The sequence below is a fragment of the Macrobrachium nipponense genome, chromosome 22 (assembly GCF_015104395.2).
Source record: "Macrobrachium nipponense isolate FS-2020 chromosome 22, ASM1510439v2, whole genome shotgun sequence".
In the NCBI taxonomy this organism is placed as follows: Eukaryota; Metazoa; Arthropoda; class Malacostraca; order Decapoda; family Palaemonidae; genus Macrobrachium; species Macrobrachium nipponense.
The window spans coordinates 45,249,091-45,266,852 of record NC_087213.1 but is presented as its reverse complement, the minus strand read 5'-3'; the positions used below and the strand labels follow the sequence as shown (position 1 = coordinate 45,266,852).

The window sequence follows — 17,762 nt, the reverse complement described above, 5'->3', positions numbered from 1 at the left end:
GGCCAGAGCGCCAACAGACCAATCAACAAAGTTGAAAAATCACAATTTTTTTAAAGTAAATTGTATTTTTCCTAAATATACAAACCTGGGGTCCTTTACACGAGGAATTACTTCCTCATGTAAAGGACCGAGGGTTTGTATATCGTGTAGGAACAAATCACAACTTTTGAAAATAAACTATTTTTCCTAACTATACAAACCTGAAGTCCTTTACATGAGGAATTACTTCCTCATGTATAGGACCGAGGGTTTGTATATCGTGTAGGAACAACTTCAAATACCTTAAAAATACCTTTCAGAAGATGAGCCAACTCTGAGGCAGAAAACAAAATTTTTGCTGAAGAAAAAGCTGAGTGTCTGCAAGACCAGAAAAATCTCCCTGTGCTAAGGCACAAACACCCAAGGAAGGAACCTCTTTCGTTTCATATGACAAGTATCTCCACCTGGAGATTCGGGAAGGTGGAAAACAAAAAGAGGTCTTGCCTTGTTCCCTCTTTTCAGCAAGCCAAGCGTCTATCTCTTTAGAAGCCTTCTTAGCTGAGCAAGAAAAAAATGTTATTGTTATAATACAATTAAGTTTGTTCATACTTACCTGGCAGATATATATATAGCTGTATTCTCTGAAGGTCCGACAGAATTTCAAAATTCGCGGCACACGCAGTGGGTGGCCAGGTGGTAGTACCCATTCCCGCCGTGGGAGGCGGATATCAGGAACTATTCCCATTTTCTATTCATATTTTATCAGTGCCACTGTCTCCTGAGGGGAGGTGGGTGGGCACTTTAATTATATATATCTGCCAGGTAAGTATGAACAAACTTAATTGTATTATAACAATAACATTTTGTTCATGAAACTTACCTGACAGATATATATATAGCTGAATCCCACCTTCGGATGGTGGGAAGAGACAGAATAGGATTTTTTGGGAAACTAAATTAAGTAGATGATATACATCTTGGTTCCTCACCTGTTAGCATAGCCGACTTCATGATTACTGTCACCAAAGTCTGCTTCTGCGTTACTAGAGTGCCAGCGAGGTAGAGACCTGTAATGCTGGTGCGCTCTAGATATCTGTAACGTGACCACAATGTGACTAGACCATATGACCATACTTCTGAGGGCACAGAAGCTAAAAACCACCACCTGACCTAACCTATCAAAGTTAGTTCCATAACTTCTAGGCTAAAGAAAAGGAACGCGCCTCAAGCGACCAACCTTCAAAGTTAAAAGCACACCTATCCCTTTTCTATAGGATAGGATTCGTGTTGCTTCCTGCCCCCAATAATATATCTCGGATATGTATGGTCCTAGCGACTTACGGATCTGAAATGTCGTCTTCACATCCCGTCGGGAGTGTGAAGCGAACACATAGTTGCTTCGCTAAAGCGTGGCACTCAGGATGTTACTGAGTGTCATGCTCTGTTGAAATGCTTCCGAGGCCGCGCCCTCACCTCTTGAGCATTCATATTAAGAAAAAATCTCAAATCTTTATGCAAACATAATGAATGAGACCTCTTAAAAGAACTCCTTGGCTATAATGCCAGGGTGTTCTTGGACATGAACCAGTCTGGTCTTTTTACGGAACACCGCAGATTGTCGGGAGTGTGAAAGCGAACACAGAGTTGCTTCGCTAAAGCTGGCACTCAGGATGTTACTGAGTGTCATGCTCTGTTGAAATGCTTCCGAGGCCGCGCCCTCACCTCTTGAGCATTCATATAAGAAAAAAATCTCAAATCTTTATGCAAACATAATGAATAGACCTCTTAAAAGAACTCCTTGGCTATAATGCCAGGGTGTTCTTGGACATGAACCAGTCTGGTCTTTTTACGGAACACCGCAAATTGTCCGTTGACCTTGACTTTCTATAGTTTTATAAAGATAAAACAAAAACTTGAGAGACCCTACAGGGCACAGGACTCTCTAATGCCCTTGCCCAATAATTTGTGCCATACCCTTGGTCTCCAAGCCTTCGGGTCAAGGGTTAGACAGGTTTTCGTTCTTATCAAGAACGGAAGGCTTAGAGGACAGACCGCATTATGTCCTTTAAAGCCAAAACCTCTGATGATGGCTAAAACCTCACTAACCCACCCTCTTTGCCGTGGCTAGAGCGGTTAGAATATTAGCCTTTCTGGTCACGTGTATTAAGTTCGCAGAAAGGATAGGTTCGAAATGCTTTTGGCATCAGAAACTCAGACTACGTCTAAGTTCCATGCCGGAACCTTTGATCCAGAGAATTTCAAGATCTCCACAGGACCTCAAAGATCGTGAAGCTTTGTTGTTTGACAGAACCGAATCTCTGAGCCTAGAGGCCGTCAACAACATATTTGCATATTCTACAAATAGTTAGGACTTCTAGCTTATCTCATACTTCAGACGGAAAGATAGAACCATAAGGAAATTCACAGAGGTCGAGGTGGAGAACAGTCATTTCCCTTCACTATCTCCAGAAATGGCCTCCTCCGATTGAACACTGAAAATAGGCAGCACTGTTTTGCCTTGGCCAAGAGACTGCCATTACTCTTGAAGATCTTATCGCTATGTACCGTTGAAGACGAAGGTAGATATTGAATGCACCTACGTCTTCACAGACGAATCGAGAGAAGGATTCTCAAGATTCTGAACCTGTGCTTACAAATGACTGAAAACGCTAACCGCTATTTCATTGCTGTCCGGTGAGAAGTCGTAGTTGCAATGAAAGCGGGGCGTTCTTCAGTAATGAAAACACAGGGGAAAGAGCCGCCTGAAGAACTGCTTCTCATGGGCTGAACATTTGGAAGTAGAGCTGTCAGGTCGGAGAGTAGGGCGATGTCTTTTGACATTATCTGTTTAATTCGGGTTGAACAATGAACAATTGTACACCTACGAATATGAGATATTTTAAAGACAACTCAGATGTCTGCAAAATCATTCGCATTATCGCAGTGCGATGCAGCGGGAGACTTGTACAGACTTCTGTTTACCGTGCGGTAAACAGTAAAATGAAAGAGTCTAAGAGATATCTCTGTTGAAAATTCTCGCAATATCGAAGGCGATGGAATCTATCGTCACAGCAGTAGATGGTCCTTCATAATTGCGAGAATCCCCGTTAATCAGAGACCTAAGTCCATGATTGTTGGGCAGAGATACGGTTCGGTAGTCAATCAAAGCAGGGGAGAGAGAGAGACATAAACAACCGTGCATCTCGGAGCTGCCCAGCTGATACTGAGCTGCTATCAGGCAGTTCAATACGCAGTAGCTGAGCCTGAGCTCCCGCTGACTCGTCATCCTGAGTTGCCAGGTAATCCATATTCCACAAAGGAATGCGTTCGGCTAGAACCACCGAGCATAAAAGATATGCTCGAGCAATTATATTTAGGCGAAACGAATTTCGGTAAATATAAAAGTTGAAATGGTGTAGTCGTGACAAAAAAAACCATAAGTCTATAAAATTGAAACAAACTCCTGGGAGGTTGCAGGCAACCCCGAGTTGCAGTTCAATTAGAATACTTCTCGTCTAAGTCGCAATCCGTAGAATAACTAGGATATGCGCCTACCCCTCGGACAATTCAACTGCTTAGTAGAATCATGTCGCGAGGTTAATATACGTAGTATATTTATAGGATTCTGAACAACGATCTCCATCCTAAATTCTTTCCTTCAAGAAAACAAAATAAGGATTGGAGATCGACCACCTTCGATCTCTATCAAAGAGAGTGAAGGAGAAGTCTTCCTCGAAGGAAAGCTTCAATGGTGAACAGAATACTATCTGCCTGAGTTGCCAGCTACTCCCTTTACGAAGGAATAGGTATGATATTATTGAGCAAAAGGAAACTCTCAAGCAGGCCTATTTAAACGAAACAGAATTCGCTAAATACAGAAGCTGAGTTGGTGTTGTCGTAACAATACCTGAAGAGTTGTTCTTACTCCGAAAACTCTTGGAAGGTTGAAGGGAGTGTCAAATAAATACATTAGAACAACAGTTCTTTCGGCTTCTATCCGCAGAGGTAAATACGTATGCGTATATGACTTGACCCATGCGTTAGCAAAATGACGCAAAGATAAACTACGTAAGTATTGTAGTAATTTTGAACATCAAATTCTCTACTACATCTTTCCTCGACGAGGAAGAGAGAAAGAAAGGAAAATGACTGTCCACGTTCTAATGAACAGACTTTTTAAAAGAACTCCTTGACTCTTTGCCAAGACTCTTTGCCAAGAAAAGGGAGTAATATTCGAATAGAGATCATCAAGAGAACCGAGGATCAAAAAGGACCGTTCAATGTTCTTATGATATTGGACATAAGACTTCCTGGATCTAGTCTACAAGTCTTTTTCTTACTCCCCGGATGAGCCTCTGAAAATGAATGAGAGCTCTTCCGAAATTTGTTAATGAGTTTATCCGCTTAAACGATAAAAACGTTAAAATCTATGTCAATGAGAACTACCCCATTTATGAGGGGTCCCCCACTTAAATGACAAAACGTTTAGTATCTTGACAATGGGGAAAACGTCCTGACTTGACAAAACTATTAGCACTTTGCTAATAGGGGAAAACCCTTTAACATGACCGAAAGTCACCAGGAATCCGAGTATATAATCTTCCCGATTCTCAGAGAAATAATCGATGAAGAGGAAAGGAGGGATCAGAAGAAAAAATTCGGGTATGTCTCTCCGCTAACTCCGAATCCTTTTAAAAATTTCTGTAAAGAAATGTCCTGTGGAGAGTCCTGAAAAAACCTCCTCTTGACGAGCGTTTAGAAAGCGTCAAGCGTCCTAAGAAACGTCCTGAACAGCAAATAAGACGCCTTCAACAAGTCTTTTCTCTCGCAAAGTGTCCTGCCGAGCTTCCACCGAAGCGTCCTGGCGAATGTCCACAAAAGCGTCCTCATAAGCGTCCTGCCGAGCGTCCTCAAAAGCGTCCTGCTGAGCGTCCTCAAAAAACGTCCTGCTTAGCTGCGAGCGTGTCTGAGCAGAGAACACCAAGTCTTCTGAACGACGTTTCAGAGAGGATCTCGTTGAGCGCCCTGATGCATGCAAAGCCCGCCAAGAGGCGTCCTGGCGAGCGACCTTGCCAACATCTCAATGTTATGACGAACCGCGTTTTGCGTATGACGTTGAATATTTTCAAGGGACGTCCTCATGCGAGTCTCCATGGAGAACCGCACGCTGCTCCTGAAGTGTGTGAACACTAAAGGAAGACGTATGGCTTTCGTCTTCAAGACGGGCCTTAAAGACCTTCATACCTTCTTACAAAGACAGTGGCCGCCTGTGCAACAACTTGCGTCTTAGAAATGCAAAAGAACATCTCCAGAAACGCACTCAGCAAAGGAACGCCGAGCGTCCGAAAGACACCCTCGCAAGGTGCTTGCCGAGCGTCCTGGAGAATGTCTCTACTTATAGGACGTCGAGCACCTCCAAAAGCTTCCTCACGTCTAAATTGCCCTTCTTATGCCGAACCAGAGACATAAGTTGTTTGACTGTGCAAAGCAGCTTGCCGGCCGTCAAACTTATCAGCTTGCTTTTTCGAAGTAAAGCGAACGTTACATAACGTATACGGAGCGCCATGAGGAGAGGAGACGAATACTGAGTTGCTCCTCCAAAAGGTGGAATCAAGAATGTCCTTGATTACCAAATTCTTTTGGAATGCTAGCGAGGTTGAAACAGCTCTAACTTCATGAGCGTTCACTCGCAGGAGGCTCAAATCACTCTTCTGGCAAGATGAATGAGCCTCCTTAATATGTCCCTTAGGAAAAGAGCCAGTGCATTCTTCGAAAAGGGTAAATGTGGTCTCTTCCTGAGCACCATAAATTACCCGAAGGAGCTCTTACTTCCTTCGTTTATGTAAATAAAATTCGAGAGCCCTGACAGGGCATAGGACTCTTTCATCCTCTCGTGACGAGAGAGAGGACGTGAAGTGTCCTCTTCTCTAAAGCTTCTTTAGGGGTGGGGCGCGAGTCCTTCCGAGAGCTCCAACCCCTGTGTGGGGAGGACGCCTCGGAGGACGAGAAGCAATCCTTCAAGATTCGTGCACGTGCTCGATCTTCGGCAGCTTGGGAAGCGACAACAGGACCTGCCGAAAGGAAGCCAGATCAGCATGAAAAACCCGTAACCCTCCTTCGGCTTTTGACATGCCCTCTCCCTGGTTTCCTGGGAGTCCGACAGAGGTCTAGGCCTAGAGGCGTTATGGGCCCGATCTGACGTTCCCTCCTGACGAGAGAGAGGACGTGAAGCGTCCCCTTCTCCAACCCTTGCGCGGGGAGGACGCCTCGGAGGACGAGAAGCAATCCTTCAAGATTCGTGCACGTGCACGATCTTTAGCAGCCTGGAAGCGTCAACAGGGCCTGCCGAAGGGACGCCAGATCGGTGGGGAGCCCCGTAACCCTCTTGCGGCTTTTCGACATGCCTCTCCCTGAGTCCTGGGAGTCCGACAGAGGTCCAGGCCTAGAGGCATTATGGGCCAATCTGACGCCCCTCCACAACACAAGGGGCACTACACTTCACAACACTGATTGGAGAGCGAGCACTTTAGTCTAAGATTACTTGATGTAATCCTCTAGCAGACACTTCTTCTAGGCCCGTAAGCCATACCACAGGGTTAGGCAAAATAAAATCTACAGGAGTTAGAAGGTTCATTATTTCTAACTTCTGTTTACTGTGGAGGAAAACTTCTGATTCTAACACGCTCTAAAATGCGTACATGAATCCTCCTTCTTCCGTAATCAGTCACACATTACACTAATTACATTGAACTCATGCAAAGAAAACATGTAAACGTCATATATACTAAGCGAGTGTCTACCGAAAGTTCCGGTAGCCTCACCTTACCATGCAGACAACAAAGTCTGAAACTAGGCTAACTAGCTTCAGACATCAAATGCAATGAAAAAATTTACGATAGCGTATGCCTAGCCACAAATCCAAGTTAATAATCGAAAGAATAATTAGGATACTTAAGCGGCTAATGAAGTTTTCAAAATCCTAGGCGGAGGTCTGTAAACAGTTGTTTACCGACCGGCGACAGAAAAAATATGAATAGAAAATGGGAATAGTTCCTGATATCCGCCTCCCACGGCGGGAATGGGTACTACCAACCTGGCCGCCCACATGCCGTTGTGCCGCGAATTTTGAAATTCTGTCGGACCTTCAGAGAATACAGCTATATATATATCTGTCAGGTAAGTTTCATGAACAAACTATAAAACTATCTTCAGCATCTTTGAGCGTTTCAAGGAAGGCATACTATCCATAAACCAAGTCGATTTTGGAGACAAAATAGGGAAACAATACACTTCTGCAGGAGCCTGAGGTGTGGCTGCTTCAACTTGTGTGTGTCAAAACAGCCTCTATAGGAGTTTGCGGCACTGCAGCGTCCTTAGGTGTCTGAGGAGACAATGTAGAGGGATTTTTTCCCACTACTGGTGCCAGTTGAACTGTTGTGGGTGCTTGCTGGACCGTCGTGGGCGCTAACTGAGTTGTCGGAGATTGAACTGAAGAAAGAGACTTATTCAGTTAAAGCAGAATACTGTTGCGCTTCACCTGAATGGGATCTACTGTCTCAACAGCAGCAGCAGCAGCAGCCAAGGGAATCAAAGGGAGCTAATTGGTGCGCGACAGACTATGTCCGATGGGTGCTCTTGCACTACAGTGGACCCCAGTATTCGCGGACTCACTCATTCGCGGATTTCTCTCGGGAACGTTTCCCCGCATTATTCGTGGAAAATTCGCGCATTCGTGGTATTTTTCTATGAGAAATATCCACAAATTCCTCGTTTTTGTGATCAATTTCATCATGAAATGCACTTTTTGTGATAAAACTATTAAAAAAACCAAGTATGAAAATTTTTAGTGGTTTTTCTTAAGTTTTAACTAACGAAATAGGCGGTTTTTAGCGCTTTTATAGGGGTTCCAAACATTCACAGATTCTAACTATTCACGGGGGGTCTGGTACGCATCCCCCGCGAATACGGGGGGAACACTGTACATATACAGGAGCTTGAAGAGGAGCCAAAAAGTGACAACGAGCCTTGGGCGCCAGAGGAGCGAAAACTTCCGAGAGGCAGTCTGAAGAAAAACACTCTGGGCTGTCCCATTGACTGCAAGATGAGCATGGTTCTCTAGTTTCTTAGTAGGAACCACTGGAGCTGCATCCGAAACGCTTTTCAATGGTTGAGACTTGCTCTCCAAACGCCACTGGCATCGTGGAGAGGAGTTATCCAAACTCAACAATTTATGCACATCCAAGGAGAGACCTTTCCAACAGCTCTCCGTTTCAACCTGGGAAGAGACAACAGGTTGAACTGAGGGGGCGACAGCTCGTGGGCAGACCCTACCAACCTTCCTTGGGCTACCAGTCTGACTCCTTCCCTGCACTGGGGAGTGTGACAGTGACCTTTGCCTAGGAGCATCGGTGGGACGAACAGCTACCTCCTCCACTGACACAACACTATCACTTTTCGCCTTGTCCATAAGGACCTTCACATACACACCAAGCTGCTCCATAGTCTGTACTAACAGAGCAAAATGCATATCAATCTTTTCCTCTAGATAGGTGATGGGGTTGGGATCAGAAGTGTGGGAGCCTGCAAACGGAGTAGGTGGTATAGCAAGAGATGTGGGAGTGGGAGCTAAAGATATAACAGGAATATGTACCCAGATGTGAATTCAATTCAGAAGAATCCTGGCTAGCTGATTTTGAATTGGCCCTAATCAAAGCCTTTCTCTTCCTGTCTCTCTCTAAATTCTTTAAATGAGATTCCAAACTCCTCCACTTCCTTTCGTCCCAATCAACACATTCAATATATGTTATTATCAAATGAACATAGTTGCCCTCTATAATTAGTACATAAAGTGTGATTATCATACGATTCCTTGGTTAGCATCTTGCAACCTCTAGTGTAATACATAAAGCTAGCACAACCTGTGTCTGACATTGTTGAAAACACTAAGACCTGACCAAAGCAAATAGATAGTTAGCGCAACCCACGAATTTCAGGATTTTAACTGCTGGCGAGTGAAACTCTTAGCTATATGATTACTGGGTAAGTTGTATAATTAAAATGCACTTTGTGATAAAACTTAAAAAAACCAGGTATAAAACTTTTAGCGGGGTTTTCTTGAGTTTTAACTAACAAAATATAACAAATTCTAAGTAATTAGTATTTTTCCTAGCTATATTTACCTCGAACTAGGAGATTCCCAGATTGTCAAATCCGGTACCGACCAGAAAAATCCATTTATTTGCTCTACCCCGCCAGGTCCATGCCCCGAAGGTTGAAGTTCGCCTGACCTCTGACCTTTCTCGCCAGTCTTTCCTCATATGCCCAAAAAAGCCTGGTCTCCTACCCTAAAGACAGTGGGGATGGTAGGGCGGGCCTAGTTCTCATGCAGTTCGAGGTAAGTATAGCTAGGAATAATATAAGTTACTAAGAATTTGTTATTTGTCCAACGCTGTATACTTCCCTTGAACTGCTTGTATAGGAGACTTAGTCGTTAGGAGGAGGGAGACTTCTAAGGGAACAGATTGGGGCGGTAACCTGAGAGGGGAACCCTGAGGGACCTGGTGAAGCGCTGGGAATAACTGGAATAAGTCCTGTAAAGCAATGGTTTGTACTGAAAACTGTTAGGTGATCCATAAGACTTACCAAGTCTACACATTGGGGCCATCCCCCGGTCCGAAGGCCCAGTGGCAATAAAGGGGAAGGTAGGTTGGGGAGAAGGAAGGAACGGGGACCACATAGGGAACTGCCATTCACACCAACATCCACACCTACCCCACATCCCCTACCCCCCAGGGGGAGGGGGTTATACTCTCTGCTACCCCGCCACCACAGGGCCGATTTCGAAGGAGTCGAGGGACCTCCTTGTACAGTCCTTCAGGTAATGGGCTGTGAAAGTGGACTATCTACTCCACATGCCTGCCCTTAGGACTTGGGAGACCGCAATATTCTTCAAGAATGAGAGGGAGGCCCCGATACCTCTGATGCCGTGGGGCTTAAGAGTTCTTCGGAGCGGGGAGTCCTGCCCCCTCATAAGCCCTCCTGATTGTCTCCCTTAGCCAAAAAGAAATGGTGTTCTTGGAGACTGCTTTCTTCTCTCAGCCCGTGGTGATGAAGAGGTTCTTGATTCCCGGCCTGAGGTGAGCCGTCCTACTTGGGTATTTCCTCACTGCCCGAACTGGACACGAGGAGATCTTTGGGGCCCTTGGACTTCGGGAGGGCCGGAATAGAGAAGTCTATGAACCTGTCGCCCCAGACGGAGGGGTTCTGGGTCTTGGCCACAAACATTGGGACTTAACAGAAGGTGAGCTCTTTCCACCCACTGGAGTGTGCCACTACCTGCTTGGAGGAGGCCAGGGGAAGGAGGTACACCGTCTTGAGAGTGAGGTCCCTGTCCAAGATGTCCATAAGGGGCTCCGAGGGAGGCTTCCTGATCAAGTCCAAGGACCCTGGCGACGTCCCACCGAGGCGCCTTGATCACCCTAGGTTAAGTACTGTTGTTTGAAACTCCTAAGGAGCATGGCCAGGCCCTTGGAACTACCCAGGACTAGGCCCTTCAGAGCCGGCACCAAGTGCCCTTTGTTGAGCTGCAGGTGGACTAGGAAGTTGGATATGTGGGTGATCTTGGCCTCCAAGGGCTTGAGGCCCTGTCCCTTACACCAGTGAAGGTCTTTTATTTGGCCTGGTACACCACCGCCTTTGACTTTCGTAGGTAACCCGACATCTGGGAGACAGTCCTCTGAGAAAGTCCTTTCCTGACTAACAGCCGCTAGACAACCTCCGCCCGTGAAGGCACAGGGCTTGGAGGCCTTCGTGGAACCTCTCGAAGTGGGGCTGCCTTAGGAGATTCCACCTTTGTGGTAGTTCCCACGGATCTTGAATGGCCGCGGCCTGAAGGTCCGGGAACCACTCCTTGTCCGGAGACAGGGGCCACCCGTCATGGATGTTTCCCTTGAGATCCTGAGACGGTTTAGGACCTGCTTGATCAGACCAAACGGAGGAAATACGTAAAGGTCTAGGCCATCCCACAGGTAATGGAAGGCATCCTACCATACTGCTGCCGGATCGAGTACCAGGGAGCAGAACACCGGGAACTTGTTGTTTAGACTCGTGGCGAACGGTTCCAGGGAGAGGGGACCCCCACCTTCCTATCAGCTCTGCTGCCATGTTGGAGTGCAGGGACCACTCCGAACCGATTACCTGACCCTGTCTGCTTTGATGTTCTTTCTCCCAGGGATGAACCTTGCCGTCAAGGATGTCCTGACGCTTTAAGTCCACTCCAAGATCTCCTCTGTCAGGTTGCACTGGAACCGGGACTTCAGGCCTCCTTGCTTCTTTACGTACGCTACTACCATGGCATTGTCACACATCAGCGCGACCAACCAGTGTTGGATCTGGGGCTCGAAGACTAAGAGGGCCCTCTGCACTGCCAGCAGCCCCAGCTTGTTTATGTGGGGGAGTTTCTCCAGCTCCGACCAGGTCCCCTCCCTCGTCTTCGAGTGAGGGTGGCCCCCCCCAACCCTCCTTTGAAGCGTCTGTGAACAGGTGGTGGTCTGGGGGAACTTTTGACAGAGGTACACCTCTGCAGGAGTTCCCCCAGTCTAGCCACCACTGGAGGGCTTCCCTCGTGGACTCTGAGGGAGCCATGAGCTTCTGAGGGGGGTCCCTCTTCGGAAGCCAACCCTCCTTCAGGTTCCACTGGATGGCCCTCAGACACCTCCTGCCCTTGGGGACCAGTTTCTCCACAGAGATGAGGTGCCCCAGTAGCCTCTGCCACTCCCTCGCTGGGTGGGGAGAGGGGTCTAGGAAGGGCCAAGCCACTCTCTCCATGTTGAGGAGCCTGTCCTCCGACTGGAAGGCTCTGGCCACCTCCGTGTTCAGCTCCAACCCTGGGTAGATCATTCTGGTGGTGGGAACTAACTGGGACTTCTCCCAATTCAGGACCACCCCTATGGAGTCGCAAAAGGCCAGGAACCCGTCTCTTTGACGCTCTACTTCTGCCCTTGAGGAGGAAAGGAGCAAACAGTCTTCCAAGTAACGTAGGAGGCGAATACCCCTCGTGGGCCCAGGAAGACACGAGGGAGAAGACTTGTGAACACCTGCTGGGGCCGTCGATAACCCAGAGCAGAGGGTCCTGAACTGGAATGTTCTCCCCTCCCACCTGAGCTGGAGGTACTTCCTGCTGGACTGGTGTGCAGGGATCTGGAAGTATGCATCCTTCAGGCCCAGGGACAACATGAAGTCCCTTTCCTCAGGGCAGCTAGAACCGACCTCGGGGTCTCCATCCTGAAAGGTGTTTTGAGGATGAACATGTTCAACACAGAAAGATCTATGACTGGCCTCCACCCCCATGAAGCCTTCTCCACAAGAAAGATGCGACTGAAGAACCCAGGGGAGCAGTCGGTTACCAGCTGGAGGGCTCCATTCTCAAGCTCTTCCGGCTCCCCCGTCAGGGGAGGGCTTGTTGTCCAGAAAGGGGATCTGGTAACCGTCCCTGAGCACTTGCACAGTCCAGGGATTGGCTCCGTGATCCTCCCAGTTCGGCCGATGATTTGAGAGGCAACCCCCCACCGGAGGCGACAAGCAGGGGAGGGGTTCTCAATCCATATCTCCTCTTGGGGCCAAAGCGACCGTTCTTACCCCTGCGGGAAGGCGCGGGCCTTGGTCTAAAGGAGGAATGTACAACCTCTTCTGCCTTGGTTTTGCGAAGGGGAGAAACTTGAGAGAGCCGTGGGACCACAGGGAATCCTTAGGCCCAGCCATGGAACGGTCCACCTTTGCCAGGACGTGGACCACGCTCACCAGCTGGGGCAGACTCGGGGGGGGGGTTGACTTCCTTCTGGTCTTCTTCGAGCAGATGGTCAACAGCCTGAACCCTGCTAGAATCTGGGGGAGGAACTGGCACTGCCAACCGGTTCAGCTCCCTAATGAGAGTTAGTACCCTCCTGAGGTGGTACCTTCGTCTTTGGAGCCCTGGCCCTCCACAGGGCTCTGGGCGAAGACCTTGTCTTTGGGATCCTCCTCCAGGACGCATGGGCCCACCGTGACCCATGGAGAAGGGGGAGAAGAGGTGGAGAGGAACCGACTGCTACGCTCCCCCACTGGGGAGCAAGAGCTGCCCCGGGTCAAAGAAGAACCCCGCACCGGACAACCTGATGAGGGACACAGCTCAGACTGAGCACTTGGCTCCGGTCACCTGACTGATGGTGAGGGACCCCGTCCCTTCCGAGGAACGGCAGACAACGGGGCCTCTAGAGAATGGAAGGGAGGCACCTAGAGTCCAACCTGTCCGGGGGGGGGATCTACTGTGAGCTCCATGGCCCCGGCTACGATGGGGGGAACAGGAGTAGCCTCCTCTGAAGGAGGAGCATCTTCCTCCGCTTGCTGCACTGCTCCTTCTTGGACGCACTTCCTCTTGAGCGGAGAGCTCTCCGACTCCGAGGAGCTCGATGAGGAGGTGGATGAGGAGGTGGATGAGGAAGAGTGATCCTCTTAAGAAGGAGTACCTCCTCCTGTACTTCTTCTTCCTGGGACGTAGAGCGTGGCTCAGGCAAGCCAAGCGAGTGGGCGAGACACCCATGCATGAGCGGGGACCCGGGAACGCAGGTCTCCGAGAGCTACGGGGTTTAGATGGATACACCCAGGACGGGGAAGTCTCCAAGAGGATGAGCAATACAATCCTTACTACCACTCCTACTCACCGACAGCAATGAAGAGGTCTTCCTCGAGGGCGACACGGCCTTCTTTCTCTTCGTAGTCGACATGGCCCATTGGACCTCGTCCCACAAAGCACTCTCTCCACACGTGGACTTCTTCGAACAAGGCCGACCCCGACATCTCACGCACAAAGAGTAGGAGGTCAATCCTCAGGGGCAAATGAAAATCCCACACGCCTTACCCTCGACACCAGGGCAATGCCGCTGAGCGGACTCCATTACGACACAAGGGCACGGAACCATACACACAGGAAACACACGCAAAGACACAAGAAAAACACAAAGGAACGGGCCGGTAACGGATGACAAGCTGGACGTATTAACATGCCAGCGACTGAGGAAAGACTAGCGAGAAAGGTCAGAGGGTGGGCGAGCTTCAATCCTCAGGGCATGGACCTGGCGGGGTTAGGGGGAATAACTGGATTTTTCCGGCCGGTAAAGGATTTGACAATCCGGGAATCTCCTATACAAGCAGTTCGAGGGAAGTATACCATGCTGGAACAAAAGCCATTTTAAGCATTTTTATAGGGTTTCCAACTATTTGCGGGTTCTAACTATTTGTGGGGGGAGGGGTTGTCTGGTATGCATCCGCCCCCGAATATGAGGAGACCACTGTACAAATTACTTTCTCACCTTTGGTAAACTTTCCAATACTAATGTATAGAATAACTGATTCTGCATGATTTACTCCAAACTATATAGCCAGGTACTATAAAAAGCTTCTTTGAAGTTAAATGTATGAACAAACTAGTTTCTATATGTCCATATGTTTTTCTTGCTAAGAGCAAATCTAGTTGCTCTCAGCAAGAAAAGGAGATCAGGGATCAGTTGTGAATGTGAAATATCTCTATTAAAATACAACTTTTGAAAAAGTGACAAACAAGAGGCTATCCATTGATGGTCCAAGCCAGTACTGGTAATATTAGTATGCAGAAACCAGAGAACAGTATAGGCAGTCCCTGGTTATCGGCAATCCAGTTTTATGGCACTATCTAGCGTTGAAGTCAGCAATTTTTGGCAAAGAAATCCACCAATTTCTGGTTATCGGCAGTGATAAGCACAGTCAAGCCGTTAGAACAGAACCCCTGCTGATAAATGGGGACTGCCTGTATTCTAGTAAAGAAAAGACAAATTACCAAAAATAGGTTATACAGTGGGGCCTCAATAATCGTGGGGCTTGGGGGCCACAACCACCCGCGATAAGCAAATATCCGCGTCATCGTACCCCTCAAAAAACCCTAGGCTATACCCGCCCCAACTGCTTACTTCAATACTAACTAAAGCACCGAAAATGTCCTGGGGTAAAACACTGCTGTGCGGACAGGCGGACACTGTACCGCTGCACAGTCACTTTCCCAACAAACAACTTTAGCACTTCCAGTATCCTGAATTAGATGCCAGTCATAATCCAACCAGCGTGGAAACAACAGATCGAGACCTCTACTTCCCTCTCGAAGTAAGAGTTTTCTTTCAAGTCACAAAATAAAGCCATAATTTCCGGTCAAACACAAGTTAATGAAAGTCTAGCCATGCGCGGTGCAAACTTACCTCCATGACACTTTCAAAATTTTACTTATAACATATTACGTACTTGTAGAAGACTGACGCCATCTTGGTGTTTGCAGTCACTTGTATCAATAAACTTCCCATTTCCTGTGCTAAATCCCAGTCAGATTCTTTCTCTAACTCCAGGTACTAAAACTCAGATATACGTATCAAGTTAAGTGACCGGAGGGGGAAGGAGCTGATTTGTTGCTGCCATCAAGTGGGCATGAAATTTCCACCCCCCCTCTCTCTCTCTCTTTTACTGAGATGAGAGATTTTTATGGTACATATATGCATAATATGTTTATTAATAATATTTTTCAAATAATACTAATACAATAATAATAATATAATAATAATAATAATAATAATAATAATAACTGTAATTACAAAAATCATATGTGAAAGTATTTTACAAATACTATGATAATCTCTCTCTCTCTCTCTCTCTCTCTCTCTCTCAAAACGATGTATGTTTTTTGGATGATGATTTACTAATTTTCAAATATCAATATTAATGTAAACAGCAATAATATAAATTCATTTAAGAAAATACTAAAGTGAATTAGCAAGATTTTAGTTAATAAAAAGAATTATGTAACCCCGTGTCTTGTTTTTTGAACACTTAGCCAGCTTAGTTGGCTGGGTTCCAACTGTCAAATCGAGTGTGCCATTTACGGATCATTGAGATTCTCTCTCTCTCTTTCTCTTTTGCTGATATATATGAGAATTTCTATGGTCCATGTGTATGTTTATTAATATTTTCACATAAGTAATAATAATAATAATAATAATAATAATAATAATAATATAATATAATAATAAATAATATAACTAATCTCAAAATTCACATGTGATAGTATTTTAAAGAAGTACAATAATCTATCCATTTCACTCTTTTAAATAAGGACAACCCTCTCTCAACTCTCGCCCTCTGTTTGGGCTGGAAGTGTATGTATAAGTATATCTTTAAGGACATTACTACATTTTATGGTAAAATAATAATATACAGTACTAGTTTACAAATAATATTACGTTTAATGAGATTAAACAGTAACAATAACATTTTCTCTCTCTCTCTCTCTCTGCTATTGGCTGTTTATATATTTCTAATGTTAAAATATTTAAGATTACTTTAAAATGATATTAATAATACCAATTCAATGGTATATTTGATGTAGGATAATACTTTAAGTAGACATTTGGTAATTGTGATTTCACATTCCATTGTTCCCTTCTAAAAAGAAAATGGATGTCTAAAATAGTAACAGTATGAAAGAAAACGTGCATGACTGAATACTTATGGGGGGACTGAATTATTTTCACATACGTAACTAAGTCATTCAGTACGTACATAGTATGTATTTATGTATAAACATAAAATGTAAGATTTACTTTAAAATATGTAGTATTAATAATATTTCAAAGATTAATATGAACCATAATAGGATATTTTATGTATATTTGATGAAGGATGGTCTTTAAGGGATACTTTGTGTTTGCATGTTTCAGGATAGTTTATGAGCAATTTTAGAGGGGGGTTGTTCCAAACATTCGCGGATTCTAACTATTCCCGGGTGGGGGGGTCTGGTACGCATCCCCCGCGAATAAGGGGGTCCACTGTATATATATAAAATATATATATATATATATATAATATATATATATATATATTATTATATATATATTATAATATATATAGAATTCATAAAAACAGTTTGTAAAGGCATCGGCGTTGGCAACGATGACTGGCATCCCTAGCACGCATTAAGATTATATTTGTTTCAGCCATACAATTATTAAAAATTAAAAACAATTATTTCAGCCATACAATTCTAATTTGTTTATAAAAGTAAAAAAGTAATATTAGACTTGAATGAAAAGTGCTAGCAAAAGTAAATTTTTTTGTCATAAACAATTCAGTAACCCGTCATCTGCTCGACTCGTGGATTCTGGCTGCCAGACGTACAAAATTATTCCCGTCGTGGCTTTGCCGTAAACAAACTCATGTATTTTAAGTTGAATTTGGAGTGAATTAAGAACAAAATGTGTAAAATTACAATCAAATAAGCACTGTGGAGTTTCATTTGTGATGGCAGTAAGGATAAAACCATCGATAACAAGGTAAAATGCATTTCATGTCAAAACATGATCGCAGGATAAGATGTCTCATACTTTCACTAATATAGGGAACAAAATGTTTTATTGTGCTAATTACAACTGCAATATTGAGTAAAAGCAATAAATGTTACATAGATAAGCAAATAATTGTCCAAATGAGCGTTGGGAAGGCTGGGAAGGACGTGTCTGCCACTGTATGCCTGGTGTCTGCGAGACTATACCACACCATATTGGATTGAAAAACTTTCTTGAAAACATATTTTACGAAGACTTCACGTTTATTTTAATTCGTATGGAGGTTTCATCATTTTGTTGACGAAACTTCAATCTTTTAAATGGTATGCTTAAATATTGAATATGAAATTTTCATTATTAAAATGAAGTTTTATTGTATACTTACCGAAC

The 17,762-nt window shown here is 45.3% G+C and overlaps 1 protein-coding gene across 1 annotated transcript in view; it reads right to left on the bottom strand.

Moving 5' to 3' along the window:
* Positions 1–17,762, bottom strand: part of LOC135198618 (V-type proton ATPase subunit G-like) — a 65,827-nt gene that overhangs the window by 34,604 nt on the left and 13,461 nt on the right. The window lies entirely within an intron of this gene.